A 24,410-nucleotide genomic window follows, 5' to 3' on the forward strand; every position below is an offset into this window, starting at 1 on the left:
CACCTACTGGAAAAGCCACACAGATTTTCTTTCTAATGTACACTAATTCAAAAATAGATATTCCCTGCTTTAAGCACACATTCTTCAAAGCAAAGGTCTAAAACTATCAGGTCTCCCACTCCACCACCTACCCAGCTCTTCTTCCTTCAAGGTGCCAATGCTGGGACAGCTGGCATTCCCCACATGTAAAGTCCGAAATAAACAAAGTTCTTAGGAAATGAGGGTATTTTAGCTACGGTGACCAGTGTGATAAGAAATGTGCAATTAGGCTGAATTTTATTGCTCCAATCAGCCAATCTAGAACCTCCTTGTCACCTTATTCATACCAGTTAACTCAGACAAGAAATAAAATTAAAAACTTGCCTTACTAGCATAATGCCATATGAAATTGTCATTTTTTTCTAATGGTATCATTGAACCAAGCTAGGTATAAATTAATGGAAACAATGCTACACCATGACATAGTAAATATTAAGGTAGTATAGGCCGAAACCCTGGAAACATTTAATAGGTAGTTAGATGTACACTGCAATGCCATGGCATACTAAGCTATGGGCCAAGTACTGGTTAAATGGCATCTGAAGTTCGATTTTTTTTGGACCAGCACAGACTCTTGATGGAATGTAGGGCCTTTTAATGTGCGTTAAACCACTATGATTCTACATACAATATAGCTTACAATACCCATTCAATAGCTTGCATAAAACAGAACTGAACACAATCAGAATTACGGAGTGGATCTTTCAGCTAGGGGCCACATGCTTGACCCTATTAGTCCCACTCCCTCACGCGGTCCCCGAAACAAGGAGATTCATTTTTTCCATTAAGTAGTTTGCAAAGTTACTGAATCAATTTCCACGTCCCTTACAGTCAGTGCATTTCAGATCTTAATTCAAATCTTTTATCCACGCCAGCCCCCAACCCCTTGTGCCTCTGGTTTCTAACTCTTCTCCAAGCATAAACAGTTTGCCCCTATTTACTCTATCAAAACCCCTTCGTAATCTTGAACCACTATCAAGCTTATTAATATTCTCTCCTCTAGGGATAACTCCAGCTACTCTGGTCTCTTCACATACTGAAGTTTTTCATACCAGTACCATTCTAATGTACCTCCACTATACCCTCTCAAAGGCTTCATCATCCTTTCTGAATAGTATCCAGTTTACATTAAAACAAGGATTTCAACGGGGGCCAAGGTTTGCAATACTTTCCAAAATTATTTGAATTAATTCCTAACAAAATTACAAATACTTTTCAAAATAAAGAAAGATGAGTCATATCATCACAGATATTCTTTTACATAGGTCATTAAGCTCTGAATATGTATACTAAATTTCCATTTTAAGGTCAAACAGTCTGTTTCATATTAATATAATACTTGAGATTTATAATAAGTAGAAAAGCATACAGTAATGTGAGAAAGAGTCAGGAGCTGTTCCCCAACTCAGCATCACCACCAGCATAGAGGTGCAATTACAGCAGATTTTTAGAGGCAATTTTAAATGTGGCAGTGATTTGTAAAGAAACAGTTACAATCAGAAGAAAGCAGTTAGTAACCAAGTTCAAATTCCACTGTAAGACGTCAGAACAAAAACACAGGCTGACACTCCAGTGCTGTACTGAGGGAATACTCACTGAACTGTCAGACTACTGAATGGACCCTGCCAATTGCAAATCTAATGTTTATCTTGCTTTTGTGCACCTCCTGTGCAACCATAGCCTTGTATGTCTTGACCTATCCAAATACGTTACGATCTGCCAGCGCTGCACACAGAGCAAAGCTTTTCACTATACTTAGGTAAATGTGACAACAATAAAACAATCTTTCAAATAAGAGATTAAGTCAAGAGCTCATCTGTTCTCTCAGACAGATATAAAAGACACTTAGCACAATTTTGAAGAGTGAGGGAGTGGCTGGCTAATATTTGTCGTTCAATCAACATCACAGAGAGATTACCACATTGCTGTTTTGAGCGTGTGCATGCAAAAATAGCTGCAAGTTTCCACCTTTGTAACAGTGACTGCACTTCAGAAAGTTTGGCTGTAGAAGGCTAAAAAAAAATCCATAGGAGCCCAGAGCAGAAGTAGGTCATTCAAACCATCAAGTCCACTCTGCCATTGAAGGAGATCATGGCCAAACTTTAAATAAAAGCAAAATATTGCACAGACTGGAAATATGAAACAAACAGAATGCTACACGAGCTCAGCAGATCTGGCAGAAGCTGTGGAGAGAAACAGTTAACGTTTTGAGTCCCAAATGACTCTTCTTCAGAACAATTCCATTTCCTTGCTTTGTTCAACAGCCTTTGATTTCCTTACTGATTCGAAATCTGACTACCTTAGCCTTGGATATATTTTAAAAAAGTTTCACCAGATCTCTGCAGTAAGAATTTCACACATTCACTACCAAAAATATTATCCTCGCCTGTGCATTAAATGGAAACGGTTTTGGGAAATCAGGTGATCAGAAAGTGCAGAGTTTTTTTAATAGTGAAATTCCATCTAACCATCTTTGGTCTACATTCCTTTATGCCCTTGCGTAACAATTCTTTCTGATCTCAATCTTTAAAATTTCAGTTATACAGAATATATAGGAAAAAAAGGCCCTTTGGCCTAACCAGTCAACAAAGTGCTTACAGTCCATTCATGCTTTCTTGACGCTTACTTCATTTATTTCTTTCAGTATACCCTTTTAACTTTAATCTGCTTCATACATTCATGAAACATCTCATTAATGCAACTATACTTGTCTCCTTTGGCATACCTCAAGGAGGGAGACATTCTTCCACTCAGAGCTGTTGGTACTGAGGTGACCAAACAATGTAATGCTCCATCTGCTCCTGGGGAGCTTGACGGTTTTTGAATAGATGGTTAGCTGTAATGCTCAAGTTTTTGCAACTCTCTCAGAGGCTTCTCCTCCAATTCGGACAGCCTTGGGCAAGAGATTCCCACGCTTTGAAGGGGAGTAAGGAGCAAAATAAGCCACTCGTCTTCGGATCCTGCTCCACCATTTAAGATCATGGCTGAACTGATTTAAACTTCAAGTCTATACTCCTGCATATCCTTGATAACCTTTCATCCTTTGATAATCAAGGATCTATCAATGGGACTGCATTAAAACTAAAGATTCTCCATCGATTGCCTTTTGAGGAAGGGAATTCCAGACTCTCAACCCTTACAGAAAAAAAATGCTTCCTCAGTTCTGTTTTAAATATGCACACCCTTAATCTTAAACCATGACCCTGAGCTCTAGATTCCCCTACAAGAGGAAACATCTTTCAACATCCTCCGGTCGAGTCTCTTCAAGATATTACGTTTCAACTAACTCATCTGACTCTAAACCCCAGAGGATATAGGCCTAGCCTGACTAGCATTTCCTCATAAGGCAACTTGCTCATTCGAGGCATTAGTCTAGTAAATCTTCTCTGAACCGCTTCCAACACATGACCATCCCTCCATTAATTACAGCAACACGACTCTTGACAGTCTCAACAATGCACCATATAACTGAAGCATAAACCTCTTGCATTCAATTCCCATCGCAATAAACCAAAATACTGAGCGCTTTCCTGGCTCCTTTCTGTACCACGATACTACTGTTCTGTGATTAATGCAATAAAACACCCAGATCTCTCTGCATCTCAGAGCTCTGCAACCTCGCACCATTTAGGTATGCTTTTTACTCTTTCTGCCAGAAATCAACAATTTCACATTTTTGCACGCTGTACTCCATTTGCCAGATCTTTCCCCACTCACTTAACCTATATGTATCTCTGTCAGCTCCCTAGTCCTCTTCATAACTTACTTTCCTATGTAACTTGGATCATCAGCAAGCTTGTCTACCATACCGTTGATCCCTTCATCCAAATCATTTATATAAAGGATCCAGGTCTCACCACTGACCCCTATGGTACTCATAGGGCAGAAATTAGGAGTAGGAATAGGAGATTCAGCTCTTTGAGCCTACTCCACCATTTAACATGATCATGGCTGATCTTATTCTGGTCTCAATTCCACTTTCCTGTCTGGTCCCCAGAGCTTCCAGTCAACTTTTCATCAGAAACTTGAATCTGATCATTGATTCTGCCTCCACTGCATTCTACAGCCATGAGTTTCAAAGATTCACAATGACCTGAGAGAAGTTGTTTCTCCTCGTCTCAATATTAAACTACCCTCTCACTCTATAGCTGTGATCACTTGTTCTTGACTGTTCAACAAGGGGAACCATCTGTTCAACATCCACCTTATCAATCCCCGTTAACATCTTACATATCTCAATCAGATGCCCCTTATTCTTCTGAACACCAGCGAGTACAAGCCCAAGTTACTCAACCGCTTCTCATATGACAGCCCTTTCATCCCTGGAATCAATCTGATGAATCTCCTCTGAACTGCCCCCAGTGCCACCATGTCCTTCAAGTAAGGAGACCAAAAATGGGTCACAGTGCTCCAGGCATGGTCTCACTAATGTTTTAAATAATTGTAACATTTCTATAATAATATTATAATCCAGTGCTTTTGCAATAAATGCCAAGATTCAATTTGCCTTTATTATACATTGCACCTACATGCAATTCATAGACAAGGACACCCAGATCCCTCTATCCTGAGGCACTTCAAATCTGCTTTCCATTTAAATAATTTGCCCCTTTATTTTCCCAGCCAAAGTGGATGACCTCACACTTACCCGCATTAAACTTCATCCCTCCAGTTCTGGCACATTCTCCTAGTTTATCTATATCCACCTGTAAACTTTTTCTCATCACAGCCTCCTTTCTCACTGAATTTAACTTAATCGAATTTTGCCATATTGCACACTGTTCCTGCTTGCAGATCATTTATAGATTGTAGTTGAGGCATTGTCAAATGCCTTTGAGAAGTGTAGATACCGGATCCATTGGATCCCCATTCTCCACTTTGTTAGTTACATCCTCAAAGAACTCCAGCAAGTTTGTCAAGCACAACTTGCCCTTCATGAAACTGTGCAAACACTGGTGAATTGAGCTTTGGTTTCTCCAGGTGTTCAGTTATCTCCTCCTTTATGACTGACTGCAGCAAATTCCCCACTACAGATGTCAAACTAACTGGTCTAGTTTCCCACTTTTGCCTATCTCCTTTTTTGAATAAGGGTGTAACCCTGGCATGTAACCAATCCATTGGCACCTTAACAGAATCCAGGGAACATTGGAATATAAGAAATAAGACAGGAATGATCACCTTAGTGGGGTTATAATACAGGCCCCACCAATAGTTAGGAAATTGAGATCTGCTACCCGTAAGAATAATAGGGTGGTTATGGTAGGGGATTTTAACTTCCTAAACATAGACTGAGACTGCCATAGAGTTAAGGGCTTAGATGGAGAGGAATTTGTTAAGTGCATACAAGAAAACGCAGATGTACCTACTAGAGAAGGTGCGAAACTTGACCTAGATTTGGGAAATAAGGCTGGGCAAGTGACGGAGGTGTCAGTAGGACTTTGGAGCCAGTGACCATAATTCTACTGGTTTTAAAATAGTGACAGAGAAAGGTACTCTGGATATAAAGTTCAAATTAGAAGGCGGCCAATTTTGATAGTATTAGAAAAGAACGTTCAAAAATTGATTTGGTGGTTGTTGCGGCAGATATTCACAGGTAAAGGGACTGCTGGAAAATGGGAAGGCTTCAAAACTAAGATAACGATAGCCCAGAGACAGTATGTTCCTGTTAGGGTGAAGGACAAGGCTGGTAGGCGTAGGGAATGCTAGATGACTAGAAAATTGAGGTTTTCACCTAGAATACAGAGGAAACACATGTCAGGTACAGACAACAGAAATCAAGTGATTCCCTAAAAGAGTATAAAAGCTATCGGAGTATACTTAAGTTGAAAATCAGGAAGGCAAAAAGGAGTCATGAGGCAGCTTTGGAAAATATGGTTAAGGAGAATCCAAAGGGATTCTACAAATACATTAAGAATAAAAGGGTAACTAGTGGAAGAATAGGGCCCCTTAAAGATCAGCAGGGCCACCTATGTATGGAACTGCAGATGGAGCGGGGGTAAGATACTAAACAATTATTTTGCAGTGTTTACTGTGGATAACATGGAAGACAGAGAACATGGGAAGATAAACGGCAACATCTTGAAAATTGTACACATTACAGAGGTGGAGGTGCTGGGCATCTTAAAACACAAAGGTGGACAAATCTCTGGAACATGATCAGGTGTACCCTAGAACTCGAGGAAAGCTAGGGAAAAAGATTGCTGGGCCCCTGGCTGAGATATTTATAACATCGTTAGCCACAGGCGAGGTATCAAAAGAGTGGAGGTTGGCTAACATGGTGCCACAGAAAAGCCAGGGAACTACAGGCTAGTGAGCCAGACATCGGTGGTGACCAGCAGTATGCCACAAGCATCTGTCATTTATGTAAATGATTTGGATGTGAAAAGAGGAGGTATGCTTGGTAAGTTTGCAGGTGATACCAAAACTGAGGTGTAGCAGGCAGCGAAGAAGTACAACAGAGTACAAAACACAACAGAATCTTGATCAGATGGGCCGAGGATTGGCAGATGGAGTTTAATTTAGACAAATGTGAGGTGCTGCATTTTGGAAAGGCAAATCAGGGCAGGGTTTATACACTAAATATCAAGGTCCTGCGGCAAAATTGCTGAACAGAGACCTTGCAATGCAAGTTCATAGCTTCTTGAAGTGGAGTCACAGCTAAATAGGATAGTGAAGGTGGCATTTGGTATGCTTGCCTTAATGGTCAGTGCATTAAATATAACAGTTAGGAGGTCATGTTGCAGCTGTACAGGGTGTCATTTAGGGCATTATGGTAATAACATATGCAATTCTGGTCTCCCTGCTACAGGAAGGATGCTGTGAAACTTGAAAGGATTTAGAAAAGATTTATAAAGGATGTTGCCAGGCTTGGAGGGTTTGAGCTAGAGAGAGGCCGAATAGGCTGGGGGTATTTTCCCTAGAGCATCAGAGGCTGACGGATGACCTTGCAATACATTGGGGCATAACAAAAATCTGTAACGGCCCTCCAAAAGTGCACTCTTTAGAACTGTGCCATTAACTCAATATTATCCTCCAAGGTATTGCAAGGAGTTGGCCAAGACCCAAACACATTTAGGGCAAGTATAAGATGATGTGTTTCAGTTGAGATTCAGTTGGTCCACCACTAGGCTTTAATCAAAACAATTCATTCTTACAATATAGTTAAAATGAACATCTCATGAACACTGCCTTTGACAAAAAAGGTATAATTCAGCAAAACAGTGCAGTTCTGAGATGCTGTCTCTCTCCAGTCCCGAAGAAAGAAACAATCTGCTCCTTTTGATTTTTAAGAGGAAGCCTCTTGTCCGAAGCATAAACCCTCCCTTAAATGAGCAAAACTAAAAGCCTTCCCGGGCTATGTGAGCCCTGACCCCACCCACCCATGACTTTTTTTGTCTCATTTTAGGAGAACATGAAAGATGATTACCAACTGTCTATCACAGGAGTGAATGGGATTTCTGTTGTGAATGGGAGCACTTCACAACACTTAATTTATAAAGAATAACTAGAACTCATTCGTACAGTATCACAACAGCATCAAACCTGCTCTTCAAATGATTCCACAAATAGATAATTTCAGGCAAATGTTTTAAGACATTAATCCGAAACTTCATTTTCTAATTTGCATCCAAATAATCTTATCCTCCATTTGTAGCTCAACACAATTGCGTTGAGAATGACTTGGATGAGAATTCAGGAGACATGGTTAGTATGTCTGCGCATGATACCAAAATTGGTGTAATAGGGTACAGTGAAGATGGTTATGTAAATTTACCAAGAGATCTTGATTGATTGGGTCAATGGGCTTAGGAGTGGCAGATGAAGTTTAATTTGGAAAAGTGCAAGGTTTTGCATTTTGGTTTTGAAAAAGGGCCTGGACTTATACAATTAATAGTAAGGCCCTGGGTAGTGTTGCAGAACAAAGAACTAGGGGTTGAAGTACATAATTCTGTGAAATTTGCATCACATGCAAACAGGGTGGTTAACACACTTGCCTGCATTGCTCAGACATTTGAGTCTAGGCATTGGAACAGTACAGAATGTTGGGAAGGCCTATTCTGGAGTATTGTGTACAGTTCTGGTTGCCCTGCTATAGGAAGAATGTCATTAAATTGGAGAGGGTTCAGAAAGGATTTCAGGATTTTGCTGGAAATGCATTATAAAAAAGTTATAAAAACAAGCTGGATAGGTTGGGACGTCTTTCCAAATGGAGTTCAGGAGGTTGAAGGGTGACCTTATTGAGGTTTCTAAAATCATGAAGGGCACGGAGAAGGTGAATAGCAAAGCCCTTTTCTCTTTCAAAACTAGGGGACACATTTTTAAGCTAAGAGGAGAAAGTTTTAAAAAGGACATGAAGTGCAATTTTTTTTTTGAAAACAGAATGGCTCACATGTGGAATGAATTGCCAGAAGAGGTGGTGGATGCAACTTCAGTTGCAACATTTAAAGAGACTTGGATAAATGCGTGAATAGGAAAGGTTTGAAAGGACATAGGCCAGTGGGATGAGTTTAGTTTATGAATGTGGTCAGCAAAGAAGAGTTGGAACAAAGGGTCTGTTTCCATTTTGTACGGCTCTATGACTATGGCCATTCTGGATTTCTATTCTACTGATATCTTTTAAATGTTTCTATTAAGACCAAATCAGCTTTGATTTTTCTAACACTTCATTAGATTCTGACATTATGGAATCAATCTCACAGCCTTCTTCTGCACCACGGATGTTGTGCTTTGAATATTGCATTCAGCTCAAAGTGCAGCCTGAACAATGCACTATGCAGTTCTGGCTTGAATTAAATATTCAGTTAGCCTTGGCTCACTTTCATTTCAGGCAAAAAGTCAGAAGCTCAAAACTTCACACTGAAGAATTAAGCACATATTCTTGGTTGATACTCCAGCACAATAAGAAAGTAACATGTTAGCTTCCATACATAATCGACAACATTTGGATCTACCTCACCACCATCTCTTTTGACTGTCTCTGCTGGTTCTTGCCCGAATCAGTACTGGACAAGCAGAAATTTCCTCCAATCAAATACTATGAAGACAAGGCACTTCAGCAACTCCATCACAAATGTCACTCAATAGCCAAAGGTTTCACCTCTCTCAGATGTCGAAGACTGAACCAGATTGTTCCTAATCTCAGTTTCACTGAATGAACTCAGGATGAGTTTTCAACCACATATACCACTCACATTAAGACTGCCTATGTCAACTGTTATAACCCCAGCTGATGCTACAACTAGAAGAGTCACATCCCAGTTGAAATAGAGGTTGATAGATTTTTTTTAAATGGCTGCACTTGCTGAGACCAATGCAGGCATACTGTCTGCACATTAGATTGGTTCAGGATTTTACATGGAATGCAACTATTGAAAGGGAATGCATTCTGAGAGTATGGGGCAAGGGGGAAAATCTTATTCACTCCACCATCAGGAGGCTTGCTCTCAGTTGCCTAGCCCCATACTATGAAATTACAGACAGCCCCACCCACAAACTTCTCCGCCTCCTTTAAAATGTTGCATAAAACCTCGAAACCTGCTCCTGATCATATTTTTGGACACCCACTGTATCGCCTGTGGTTTGGTGTAATATATTGCTTTAATGCACTCATGATAACACACTTTGTATGTTCATAGTTCATAGAGTCCCTACAGTGTGGAAACAGGCCATTCAGCCCAACAAGTCCACACCTCCCCTCTGAAGAGCATCCCGCCCATTCCCATTCCCCTACCCCTGCATTTCCCATGTCAAACCCTAAGCAGTAACCTAACCTAAGCATCCCTGGACACAATGGGCAATTCAGCCAATCCACCTACCCTGCACATCTTTGGGCTGTGGGCAGAAACAGGAGCACCTGGAGGAAACCCATGCAGACAGGGGGAGAACGTGCAAACTCCACACAGACAGTCACCAGAGTGTGGAATCAAACCCGTGACCCTGGTGCTGTGAGGCAGCAGAGCTAACCACTGAGCCAAGATCATATACAACTGGGGCAGCCAACCTCCAACCTAACAAGAAGAACATTGTAGAGGAAACATGATTAAAAACCAAAAGAACTGTGGATGCTGTAAATCAGGAAGAAAAACAAAGTTGCTGGAAATGCTAGCAGGTCTGGCAGCATCTGTGGAGGAGAAAACAGAGTTAACGTTTCGGGTTTAGTGACCCTTCCTCAGAACTGGAGAACTTCCAATTCTGAGGAAGGGTCACCGGGCCCAAAACGTTAACTCTGTTTTCTCCTCCACAGATGCTGCCAGACCAGAGAAAACATGATGTAGCTTATTACAGCTCTGCAACCATTCACGGGTATTAAGAATGGGATCTACCAGACTACAGAGCCTGTTTAGAAAACCTATCCTTTGGCCTGTCTCCCATGAGATTTCCATTTTACTCCTCACCGAGTCGGTCTTATAAAATTAAAGATGCTATTCAAATACAAATTGTGGTTGTATGCTGTACCACTGTAAGTGGCAACTTTCAGATGAAGCAGCAAACCCAGGAGCTGTCTGCCTCTCATGTGAACCTAAAGAAATTCCACTGAATTACCTGAAAAGCTGTGGAATTCTTCTATTAACATACCAAATATTTATCCTCAACTAATGTTATAAACAGATTATTAGTTGCTTTTCTGATCCTTGTTTGTGCAAATTGACTGCCAGGCTTCCCCTATTGTCTACACTGCCAAAAAAATTTACATGGTCATTAGCACATTCACTGCCTTAGTATTCAAAGAAGGTTATATAAATACAAGGGATTTATTTATTCATCTCTGCATTTGAACCCATGGAAGAACCACCAGATTCCATTATCCTTTCCAGACCAAAATGGCTAATCTTCAAATTTTTGCTTTACTATTGCTTCTAAGTTGTATGAAGTACAGTGAATTTAAAAATAGGCTATATACAAAATATACTGTAGCTTAAAACCAAATTGTTATCTCAAAGTTCAAAATTATTCTCTATGTACAAAAGGCTACGTTTCAACTCTTTTTTTTTAATCTGCCTAGGCACTTATTAAGCAAAAAGAAATGCTGAATTATAAATCAGTGTTCAAATGTCAACATCCTGCTAGGCCTTTATAAAGACAGATATGTTTGACAAGCTCTGTGTGATGCCTGTACCAAGGCCTATTGCTGTGTGTTCTCTCATTTCACCTCCTGAGACTATGTAACCTTCTAAAATGGAGGCAAAAAAATGTGTATGAGCTACACAAAGCTGCATAAATTATAACACAGTTTCAAGACTGGTTTCCTGCTCTCTGTCCCAGCATGAGGCTCCCACTGCTGCAACTGTGCAGAGGCATTCCCAATTATCTTCCATAGTTACATCATTCCTCCTTCAAACTACTCACATCTCAGTTATTGCACACAATCAACCCTCCCTCTCAATTTCTCCACCCCACCTTTCTCTCAGATGTTTCCTAAGATAGATCTATTATTCTTCCATTTCCCATAATCAAGGTACAATCCACATTCCATTCAAAAATAGAAGTGTGACACCGTCAAAAGACTACCAAAAACTTAGAAGCAGACCAGTCTCAATCTAACTCTAACTCAGTCAATGATATTATGCTTGATTAGCATCCCAACTGTGCATTACTGAGACTGCTCCAATTCCCTTGATCTGTTTGCTTCAAATAACTGCCTGGTAAATTCTAATTGCCCAAACATTCCTTCTGCTGTCATTTCCAGATTCCTACTTGTCTACCTTTGAAGAAAATGCTTCCTGGCTGTACTAATGAATTTAGCTCCAGTTAAAATTGTTTCCTTGTTCTTGATTTTCCCCACCCGTGTACAAGACGATGAGAGGAATAGATAAGAGTGGATAGCCAGAGACGTTTTCCCAGGGCGGAAATGACTATGACGAGGAGGCATAGTTTCAAAATGATTGCAAGATGATATAGGGGAATTGTCAGAGGTAAGTTCTTTACATAGAGTGGTGAGTGCTTGGAATGCACTGCCAGCAGTGGTAGTGGGGTCACTTGAATGTCCCTACTGTATCTGAGTCTTGGATAGACACATGGACAATAGTATAATGTCAGGTATGCAGGGTAGTTTGATCTTAAAGTAGGATAATAGGCTGACACAAAGGCCAAAGGGCCTGTACTGTGCCGTACTGTTCCATGTTCTTAAAAGGGAACATATTGGGAAAAAAACATTCTTTTAACATTTCTTTTAAACAGATTGAAGAAGGATCTTTGACCACATGACTAATTATGAAACAGAGAGTGCCTGTGCCTCCCCACTATCTGGCCAAATTACAATGAATAATGGAGGTGGGACTCAATTCAGATGGTAATAAGTACATGATTTAACAGAAAAGTAGCCATATAGTTAAATAAAAAAGTACATTAAGAGCTAGTCCAGTAACATTCCACTGGTTTCTACATGCCTAGATATATTAAAATATGCCAATTTTATGGATTAAAAATTACCAGAATAACCAGATGCTCTCAATAAACTTAGTTTATCTGATCATTACATAAAGCTTGTTAAACAAATTTAGCTAAAAGTTACATTTAAAACATTAATTTCAAATTTCAGCACATATGTATATAACACGCCCACACACACAGGTATTTTCATTCACAAGCTTCACAACAGCCACAAATCCATAACAGGTTGATGTGTCAAAACAATTACTGTAGAAATGATTTATTAGAACAAGGCTCAGTATGTTTCTGTATGTCCTATTCAACATTTATCCCTCATGACACACAATCTCTCATCTACAGATATGTGAAGTATGACCAAATAATCAATTTTTAGTGACAGATGATGGATAATTGTTGCCTCTGTGAAAGCTAGAATCTCCAAGTGCAATCAGCATTGCACTGAAGTGTCACTCTAGACTACCTGCTTAAATTAAAGAAATGCTCTCCTACCCACCAGTCTCCAGGATCAATTGCTACAAGCTGAGGTTGATACCTATAAAGGGTGAACAGTGATCTATATTCTTTCTACTATTCTGCAATCAAAATGAAATTGACATTTTCGAACCTTAATGCTGCTTTGATTATAAGCCCAAAAGCAGACATGTTCATAACAGCTTTCCTTTTATGGTGTTGTGAATTCTTACACTGTAATAAGAAATCCATGAGTGCCACTCAAGCACATGAACTATTTCACAGAATTGGTCACAAACAAAATTTCTATTTCATTACCTCAACTTTTGTTTGTATTATGCCTTAATATTAACATTTACAATAATAAACCATATTTCACAAAAACAATTGGTGAAATCAATAAGAATTAAGAAACAAAAGGCACAAGATCTTAGAATGGAGCAATCTACAACATGGTTAATGAGATCAATTTTAAAAGAATTTTGAAAGAGAAAGGAAACACAAAGATGTATAGTTTTAAGGAGGGAATTCATGTTTACACATAGCTGAACAAACAAATGCCTGTGATAGGACAAGAGGCCAGAAAATGCGAGAAATAACATTATTCCCCATATTGATATTAATTTAAACAGGTAGCGGCAATTTTGGATGCATATCCTTCACCAAATAATCCATCATTTCTCTACAAAAGTTGAGATACATGCGGCACTTTTCCATTTAGCATCTTGGACTCACTTCAGATTTGAAATATATACCATTATTCCTCTTAATTAGCTCCTACTATTCAAAGACAGGAAATTACAGCTAGCTGAATTGGTTTAAAGTTACCATCTGCCTGAGTTTTAACTTCAGACAAAAACCATGCGCAGATGAAAACTTTCCACAAATAAGCAACAATGCTTTGCAAGCACTTTCTTTTCTGTTACAAGGCTGCAATATCTAAGAGATTTTGCACGTTCTTCCCAGTTACTTGCCCAGGACTAATTCCGTGTTGTAGATTGGGATTAAAAAAAGATTAGATTGAAGAATTCAACAATTCCAATTCATTGAAATTAAGTTATAGATGGTGACAGGCAACAATTGCTATCTTTATTTTGATACACCAGTGGTTACATAGATGACTGTTCGCTTCATTTGGCTATTTTCAGAACAAAGTGAAGGTTCTGTCTAACTGATTCACAAATATCTTGAAAGACATAGGCCATACAATATAGCTAATAAAACATTTTCTTTCAAGTCTGATCGTCTTTTCTGTGGAATTGTTATAGACACTGTTTTCACCATTTTGATGTGAATTATAAAATGTTCAATGATATGGCATACTTCTCAATACTGAAGTTTAATTATCGACAAAATCATACACCACAGAAACAGACGCTTCGGTCCAACTCATCCACGCCAACCAAGTTTCCTAAACTGACCTAGTCCTGATTACCTGCATTTGAACCATATCCCTCTAAACATTTTCTATTCATGTACCTGTTTTTGTTTCAGCTAGTGCAGATTTTACGATTGCTTTTCTAACAAATCCAATGATTTCTTTTTCTTAATCAATAGTCTCTTTCACCACAATAACTGCACCACCCCCATTTCAATTTTGCTATATCTATACTAACTACAACACATACTTTGCTCTACGCTCCTGTTCTTTCTAACTCTACAGAAATTGCACGAATGAAGGGTCTAGGCCCGAAACATCAGCTTTCTTGCTCCTATGATGCTGCTTGGCCTGCTGTGTTCACCCAGCTCTACAGCTTGTTATCATCACAACGTTGGCAGTCTCTCAACTTGTGCCTCAGGCAAGGATAGCCCAATGTTAACATTACATATCAAAACAACAATGTCTCATACCCCAATACACTGTTTACATAATAATAAACATGCACTATCCTGTCAATGGAATCTAGTCATATACATTCTGGTCTATTAATAATGTGAGTTTAAGATTTTGCACTGGAGTTGCTTTGATGGAGTATGTTTGAACTCCATAGACAAAGTATAAAAGTAATTATCTCCAACCTCACACAAATAGCATTACTACTATAGCCTGTCAAAAACAGCACTGATCAACATGATACTTCAAAACTTTTGTAAAGTGAAAGGCACCAATAAAGGCTGCAGGTTCACATTATCATGACAAAACAGGGGGCATGCAGCTGCATCCTAAAACACGTACATAATCTCTCAAACCTGTCACTGTTTCATCATATATATCTCACAATTTTCGAAGGCTGAGGGCTGGGTAATATCCTGTTAGTCACCTTTCACAAAAGGGTTGAATCGTTAATTTCCCTTGAGGTGCAAACCCTAATCTGTCAAAATGCAACAGAGAGGGGCGCAAGGGACAACAAATTGCTGCTCGGTTTGAATCCACTTCTGTATTTGTGGGTGGAGGCACTACAAGTCAAATTAAATTTTAAATAACTTTTTACAATTTGCTAATGGAGATTCAAAGTCAGGATAACTTCCTGGAATAAAATAGGTGGTAAGCTGGACAGTGAAGCAGGTTATCTAAGATTACAAAGAGTTCTTGATCAATTGGGTCAATGGGCTGAGGAATGACAGATGGAGTTAAATTTGGATAAATGCAAGGTATTGCATTTTGATAATACAAACAAGGACGGGACGTCTGCAATTAACAGTAAGGCCTGGTAGTGTTGTAGAAAAGAACACCCTAGTGGTTCAGGTACATAAGTCTTTGAAATTTGTGTCACAGGTAGACATGGTGATTAAGAAGGTATTTAAGTGTTTGGGAATGTCATGTTGAGAATGTACAGGACATTGATGAAGCCTCTTCTGGAGTACTGTGTGCAATTCTGGTTGCCCTATTATGGGAAGGATATTATTAAACTGCAGGGGGTTGCGGAAATATTTAGCAGGATGTTACCAAGACTGAAGGGGTTGAGATTTTAAAATAGACTGAAAATACTGGGACGTTTTCACTGGAGTGCAGGATGTTTAAGGGTTGACCATTTTAAGATTTATGAAATCATGAGTAGCATAGAGAAGATGAATGACACGGGTCTTTTCCTAGGGGGTGTATTTTTAAAGCTCAGAGAAGAAAGATTCAAAAAGAACATGATGGGCAACTTTTTCTTTAAACACAGTGTGGTTTGTGTGTGAAATCAACTACTAGAGAAGGCTATGGATGCAGGTACAGTTACAACATTTAAAAGACATTTGGATAAGTACATGAATAAGAAATGTTTGGAGGGAAATGGGCCAAGCACAGGCAGGCACTAGTTTACTGTAATCAGAGATAATGGGAACTGCAGATGCTGGAGAATCCAAGGTAACAAAGTGTGGAGCTGGATGAACACAGCAGGCCAAACTGTCTGCTGTTATCCATTCTTTCCCATCTGTCCATATTTTGAAAAACATGGAATCAACCAATCCCTTTCTATTGATTGCAAAGCTCCCATTTTAAAAATCTTATCACCTTAGTGTTTTCTTCATTCCAGGCAACATCAGTTGTCTCATCAATCTGTGACTGCAATTGCAGCATGGGCATGCAGTACTCCAACTGTTGTCACAGAATCCTGACAGTGCAGAAAGAGGCCATCTGAATCCTCATCAACGCTCTGAAAAGCATCCCACCCAGGATTTCACCTGCCAAACCCACCCCCATAGTTTCACATTTACCATGGCTAATCCATCTAGCCTACATACCGCCAGAGAATATGGGACAATTTAACACGACCAATCCAGCTAACCTAGTCTTGCTAAGCTTTATTCAGATTTAGTATTCCATCCTGACTCAGATTCCATGTCTCCTGAAATTAAACCTAATATGTGAATAGCTTTATTTACTCAAATGTACTGCAAACCTCATATCCCAAATCACACTGCTGTTGTTGAAAGAATCAATCGTTATAAAAATCAAATTGTGCTATTTCACAATTTTTGGTATTGCTTTCCATTTGCAACTTGCTCCAATCTACCAATGATGATGTCTGGCCTTTAGTCTTTGGAATTATGGTTGCCTCCCAATTTAACATTCAATCCCCTGGCAAACTAGTTCAGACAAGGGTGTAAAAATTGACTTCAGTCTCCCAGAGTTGAAAGGAAGAGGAGTAAAACACACTGTCATGGTTCAATATTTCCTCATCACAACCTATTCACCCCTGTTGGAAGTGCACATGGTCACATATTGGTAGTAGGATCAAGCTCTTCTATATAAATGTAGAAACCATTGACAGTCCATAAATGTTTACATTGATAAAACAGAAGATGACAGAGAACACCGCAGAACATGTGAGGGGTCAAGGCACATTTATTTCATAACAGGATTGCTTATGCAGCATAGAAGCTATTTCGGCACTCTAATAAGCTTCATTTAATAAAACAAAAACTAAATAAAAAACTGCAGATCCTGGAAATCTGAAACAAAAAGAATGTGCTAAAGAAACTCTACAGGACTGGCAGCATCTTTAGTGAGAAAAATTATCAACATGGAGTATATCTAGTGACCCTTTTTGGCTGCTTCAACGATTAAATTCCACAACTGTTCAGTTTTGTATATTCAGTATTGTAATTTTAAAAAACACATATTTTAGCTTTTAACTGAAGTGTTTAACCTTTTACTTGAATCTTGGACATTAAGTAGGAATAGGAAAACAAAAAAAATTTGCAGAGAATGCTGGAATATTCTAGACATCAATAAAAGAACCACCAGTGTGGCATGAAGGGAATGATTGCCCAGAGGTCTGAAATAGGTTAAGAGGAGAGTGGATTCAGAGCACAGGGTGTCTGATAGACAGCAGCATTAGAGGACCGTGTCAATGTAGATCAACAAAGACCAGAGGTAATAGGCAAGCAGATCTTGGTGTGGCACAGATATGGAGAATAAGCTTAAACTTATGAAGGGCAAAGATGGGGAAGCTACATAGGGGAACACTAAGCTGGAGTCTGTAGGACGTAAAAGTTTTGAACAAGGATTTTAACAACAGATGAGCTGAGGCATGTAGATAAAGGTTTCAGTTAGTGATTGGGGATATGGAGGTTGAGTTCAGGTTTGAATAGAACGCCAAGTTTGAAAATATAAATTGGTAGAATTCTAGACACTGTGGAAGAAGAGGCTGAATTTCATGAAGAAGATACAGGACTTCTGGCAGGAGAGAAGATTATGATTTCAGTCATTCCAAAATTTAGCCAGAGAAAACTGCAGCTCACATAACAAGCATCAGGAAACATAACCACAAAGTCAGTGGGTTAGCGAAAAGAGGCAGAGGTAGGTTTGCCAGCATTTGTGAAAGCTGAACGCGTGTCTTCAGACAACTTTGCCACACGATAACATGTAAATGAGGAAAACAAAGCTAAGGACCAATCTTCGGGGAATATCACTGAACAACGAAGAGGTATGAATAGAAATTTTTGCCCATAATAATCCAGTTACAAATGGATAAACAAGAATGGAAGGAAGCAGTTCTAACATTAAATGAGGACAGGGTCATCCTAAGTCTCAAGGCACCTTTTTGTCATTCCAACAGTTAAGTAACACTCAGTATTTGGCACTTGAGAATTCACTTATCTTTTACAAATGACATAATTATGTTGCTTATGTTTGTCTTAGCAAAAGAATAACTGATCAGAAGATAAGAAGTCTTATTTCCTTTCAATATTTCTATTCTATTTCTTTCAAAACTAATTGCATCAGCACACTCTCAGTTTTATAACTGAAAAAGTTATATTCTGTACATAGTTATTATGGGTCATTTGATTTACAATAACTACTGACTTAAAATTTCCAACAAATCAGAAATAAGAATTTGTCGAGTATTTCTCCTTTGCTCCCAAGCCAAAGGCATGCAGAGTCTGCTGCAATGACTTCCTTAACCTGGAACAGTTAACTCAGCACAAATCACGAAACACAATCCCAAACTTACACATTTGGATGTATTCATTGGCCAACAGAAAAACTTGGATTTTATGTTAAAATCTAACTTTAATAGTAGTGTTTGATCCACATATAAAATAATGAAAGCAGCTTCCCTGGCAGGGTATTACAAAAGGAATCCAAAGCATTAATCTAGGCTTATTTGATTTAGAGCTTCTTGAATTACAGAATGCAACTATTTTCTCAAATCTATGTCACTTTCTTCCTTCAGTTCAAGGAGTAGATTAAATCAGACAGCAAACATCCCAAAAATACTGAAACAAAACATCTCATCTTAGCAATCATGTCTCGGTTGAGTACAAAAGGTGAAGTAAAAGTTTTACAATCAGCACTTTAATACAAGTTGAACATAACGACACACAATATGGCATACTGTTACAAAATACTTTGCATAAAATTTAATGTGGCTGAGCATCAGCCCACCAATTCACATGTATTTGCATACACACTGAAGAAGAACTGTGTAGAGCCATAACACAGAGAAATTACTGGAGAAATTTGTGTGGAAACTGGAGAAATCACTTGGCCCAGCAGTATCTGGTAGGAAAACAGAGTTAACACTGGACTCTAAACATTAATTTTGATTTCTCCCAAGAAGCTGTCAGACTTGCTGAGTTTCTCCAGTAGGTTCTGTTTTTGTGCATTTCAGATCTCAAACTGTTGCAGTTCTTTTGTTTTATTTTGCATACAGAGATATTCTCCACTACATAAGTAAATTGGAGTTATGTTCACTTCAGTAACTCGGCTACATGGCCTATACCAAGTCGTACAGGGGCAGCACCATCAAACCAAGCCAAGTCAGCCAATTTTGGGTTGAAGAATGGTGGTGGGGGTGACAGTTAATTCAAAGGTGCACTTTCATTATGCAACATCGGATTATTGCAAGATCACAAATATTTAAATGTGAATTTTAAAATTTCTCATTTTAATAAAATGAGATGAAATTATTGTTACCCACAGTAGTTATGTCACTCATTTAATTGTTTGCTTACATAATGCTGTGTGCACAGCACACAAATTCAACTTCACCAATCTGCACATACCTTGCATAATTTATGAAAGCAGACACTAATGCTAACTTATACTCTAATCGCAAAGTAGTCTGGTGATTTATAGTCCTTAAATAATCTTCCTACATATTGATCAGTTTAGAATGGCATTTGGACTTCAAACCTATGTACATAATTGAGGGTTTAAAAAAAAAGAAAGGCATACACGCCCACAGAATTAGGTGCAATATTACATTTAACCAATTTCAGCATAACCAATCACAACATCGACAGTTCTCAATAAATCTAGTTCAGATCATTTCCAGGTCACAAACTTGACATTCAACTCAACACTCCCATTCTTGATACGAAATTGCAACCATGTAATTGAAAGATCCATGCCAGAGAGAGAGAGCCTGGACAAGCCAAGAAACAAAATCCAACTTTTGCAATTAAAGACCAGTGCTACAAATAACACCAACTAGATTGTTGTCAGACCTGTGGTGCTAAGGTGCTAGATTCATAAGGCAGGTTTCCAACATGTTCAATTGTCCCAGATAGTCCTGCAATAAATGTAAAAATCTATTTGGTCTAAAAATGAATCTGACGTTGCAAAGAAATTTGAATCTACCACATATTTCACTAACATGCATTCTTGTGTGCCAACTCAATGTAAAATGATTAAGGGAAATGTAATTTCTGACAAATTACAGATTGACATATATACAAATTGCATCAGTTAGGTGAAGAGTAGAGAAAATGGGCAGTATCTACTGCTACAGCTAGTATGCTGTAACAGTGAATACCTCTCAGAATGCTGGTTGTGAGGTTTAACCTGAAAGCAGCTAGTCTGTTCTAGAGGGTATGCCTCATCAAATGATCATAAAAAACTGGCAAGCGACTGAGAACTAGCAACCTACATTTTCTTACTGGGATTTCTATATTTAATAGAGATATGCACAAATTTAGGCTAGCTGACTAAAAACAAAATAGCTGAAAGTAAGATTTTTTTTCCAAATTGCATACAATCTAAAACTTGATTCAAGAAAAGTGCCAGCAGCAAAAAAATTAATTTGATGAAGCAAACGGTTTTACGCATGATCAACAAAATACCATTTTGGCCAATTACCCAAATACTGAATCAAGTGAACACATTTATTGAAGCCTTGTCATAGAAAAATACATCACAAGCCCAAAAAAAATTAATACAAACATGCCAAGCCCAGATGCGATACTGTACACAACATAAAGTTGGTGATAGTTTTCTTTGTGGATTGACAGCACATCAACACTATAGCGCAAGAACTCTTCTGGAAACCTTCTAACTAAAAATAAAATTCCAAACTATTTTCCTCCTTTTGAAGCGACCTAGGATCCGCTCAAAAGAAACCGGGGTAAACTTCTGACAGTTCAATGCAAATACATACACAAAAAAAAATCCGGATTGACGTGAGAGTTAACGCACTTGCATCAGAGAATAAGGAAAAAAAAACTGAAGGAATTTTTAGGCTCAAGAGACAATCGAAAGATCAATGCAAACTGCCCCGTGAGTTTATGAAAGCCTATCCTAAATATTCAAAAAGGGACAAATTAGCGGGGGAAGACCAAATGCGCCGAATAGCAGACGCATTGAAATGTAGTTGCCTTCATCCAAAAAAAATGATTTTAATGCCTTTCAGCTCTTACAAGCAGCAGCCATAACCCGTCCATTTTGAGCATTCGTATCATGCTTCCACACAACACAAATAAGGATTTTAAAAGTGCGAGCACCTTTTCGAAATTCAAAACACACGATTTTATACTGCACGTACAAACCGATTTTAAAAATCGCACCATATGACCAGTTTTTAAAAAATGGCTATGCGTCTGCAGCTCCGTCTCAGCAGAACGATCGCGACCATTTTCGCATTTTTAGTTTTTTTTAAGAGGACTGAGGACTAAGAAAGCAATCCCAAATGAACGACTGGATACATCAACGGTCATTCATCGACACTGAACTGGTGGACGCTTTTAGTTCAATTAGATGCAACCATGCGTCTGTAAGTAAACTAACAACGTCCATTTTAAAATAAAACAAAAAAAAGGAACAACTATCCCTTCCAGTTGGACCTGCCACAGATTGGAGAAAAGGCACGGAATGGAGAAAGAAATTACTGCTGCCTGAACTGAGTGGCAGTGTTAGGGAAAGAACATTTTAAAAACTTAAAAAGTTGAAATGCGTTTAAACGAACATTTTTTTATTAAAACATAAAAATTGGACTCCAACATGAAAATTGAAAATTTCAATTTATTTCCTAAATCGCGGTTATTTCCGCGCCTCATTGCATTCCTGAGGTGAGAGAGAGTAAAAACTCTTCATCTTATCTGGGAATAGGAGTCAATGAGCAAGGGAAGCCAAGCAGCAAAAGTCAGTCAACGCCAAACCTCCATTTTTATGATTACTATTTTTCCCTTCCACACAGAAACAATCCACCATCTCCCCCAAACAAATAAATCTCCGCAGCTCTTCCCTCCCCCACAACCGCCACCAATAGTTCATTAGTTAAAGTTGGAGGGGAGGGAATCAGCCCTGCCGCAATCAAGCCGCAGATTTCACTCACAAAAAAAACGTCCATCTTAAGAGAAAACCTCTTTTTATTTCTGCCTCTACTCCATGTCCCCTCCCTAACCCTCATAATGAACATACACTTTTCAGCTTAATGCTTAAACATAAAGGTGTGCTGAAGCTGGTGTGTGTACATGTATATAGGGGGATAAAAGGTGCTGCTTACCAGTAAGTACCGGACCGAGCACCTCCCTCCCTGCCTGCCTGCCTGTTGTGTATATTGCTCTCCCTCTCCGTTCCGCTCAGGCTCCTTCACAAACCGAACCCAACTGGCTGAGAGGGGCGGGGACAACGGCATGACGCCACGCCCGACACGCTCCCAGCCTCTTGCCACTCGCCATGACGCAGTCCGTATTACGCTACGCCCCGCCCCCTCAGCTCCAACTGTCAGTCACTGTGAACAGATTGAGCGTTACACTCTCCGGGGGTTTCACTTTTTGGAGTTGTGTCCGATAAGGATGTGGCTACTTGCTGTCTGGGCTTCTCGCTAAACATCCCGGCAACTTCCTCAAAATCGTCTTTGTGTTCCGAGTGCCACTCCGCGGTTTTAAACCTTTCGGATAATCTTTGTAGGTATTCAGGTAGAGACAGAATTCACGATTCAGTAACTGAAGTAGGCCCTTCGGCTCACCAGGTTCTCCTGCACCATTCAGTAAGATCGTGGCTGGTGCGAATTCCACATTCTCACCTTCGCCCGATAAGCTTTGATTCCCGTGAGTAAGATTTTATTCTGTTTTGGGACAGGGGCATCACTGGCTGCACCTACATTTATTGCCTGTCCCTAGTTGCCTTTGAGTGGGTGGTGGTGAGCGGCCCTCTTGAACGGCTGCAGTCGGTTGACTCAATACTGTAAGGGAGGGAATTCCACGATTTCATCCCAATGACAAGGGAACGAATAGCAATATATTTCAGTGATAGTAGGAACTGCAGATGCTGGAGAATCAGAGATAACAAAGTGTAGAACTGGATGAACACAGCAGGCCAAGCAGCATCAGAAGAGCAGGAAAGCTGACGTTTCTCTCAATAAGGTCTGTCAGAAACGTCAGCTTTCCAGCTCCTCTGATGTTGCTTGGCCTGCTGTGCTCATCCAGCTCTACACCTTGTTATCTAATATATTTCAGTGGTTTTGAGGGGGACTTGCTGTGGTGGTGTTCCCGTATAGCTGCTATCCTTGTCTTTTTCTAGTTGGAAGTAGTTGCCATTTTGGAACTCGCTAAGGATCTTTGGCAAATTTCCCGTACACTATGTACTGTATGTAGTATGCTACTCAGTGCCAATGGTGTAGGGAGTGGATGAGTTGCCAGTCAAACAGGCCACTTTATCCTGAGTGGTGTGAAGGATGTCATTGGAGCTACAATCATCCAGGCAAATAGGGAATATTCCACTGTAATCTAGACTTATGCTTTGTAGATGGTGGGCAGGCTTTGAGGAATCAGGACATTCCTCACTGCATTACTTCTAGCCAATGGCCTGCTGTTGCAGCCACTTATTTATATGACAAGTCCACTTAAGTTTCTGTTCAATGGTGTTTATAGAGGAGGAGTCAGAGAGAGTAATGCCTTTGAATGTCAAGAGGTTGTGGTTAGATTGTCTCTTATTGGAAATGGTATTGCCTGGCATTTGAGTGGCAGAAATGTTATCTACCTACTTCTGCCTCTGTTAACTTTTAAAACAGAGCAGTGCAAATCTTATTGAGAGAAGTGAGATAGTAAGAACTGCTGATGTTGGAGAATCTGAGATAACAAGGTGTAGAGCTTCATGAACACAGCAGGCCAGGCAGCATCAGAGGAGTCCCCATGCAGATGGCCTAAAGACTCTCTACTTCTTCCTCTCCCGCAAGCCTGACCAGTCCCCCTCCACTGACACCCTTATCTGCTTAGCCGAACTCATCCCCACCCTTAACAACTTCTCCTTCAACTCCTCCCACTTCCTTCATACAAAGGGAGTGGCCATGGGTACCCGCATGGATCCAAGTTATGCCTTCCTCTTTGTAGGACACATGGAAAAGTCCATCTTCCGCAGCTGGCCCCGTCTCCCACCT

General features: G+C 39.6%; 1 protein-coding gene across 4 annotated transcripts in view; it reads right to left on the reverse strand.

Annotated features, from left to right (window-relative positions):
* The window catches only part of fam168a (family with sequence similarity 168 member A), a 105,797-nt gene extending 83,148 nt beyond the window's left edge, over nt 1–22,649 (reverse strand). For all 4 annotated transcript variants that reach the window (XM_048532273.2, XM_048532271.2, XM_048532270.2 and 1 more), the window contains exon 1: nt 22,536–22,649. The gene's annotated coding sequence lies outside the window, so the exon portion shown is untranslated. The remainder of the gene's footprint in view (nt 1–22,535) is intronic.
* Nucleotides 22,650–24,410: the final 1,761 nt, after the last annotated feature.

The sequence above is a fragment of the Stegostoma tigrinum genome, chromosome 6, assembly GCF_030684315.1.
Source record: "Stegostoma tigrinum isolate sSteTig4 chromosome 6, sSteTig4.hap1, whole genome shotgun sequence".
Taxonomy (NCBI): domain Eukaryota; kingdom Metazoa; phylum Chordata; class Chondrichthyes; order Orectolobiformes; family Stegostomatidae; genus Stegostoma; species Stegostoma tigrinum.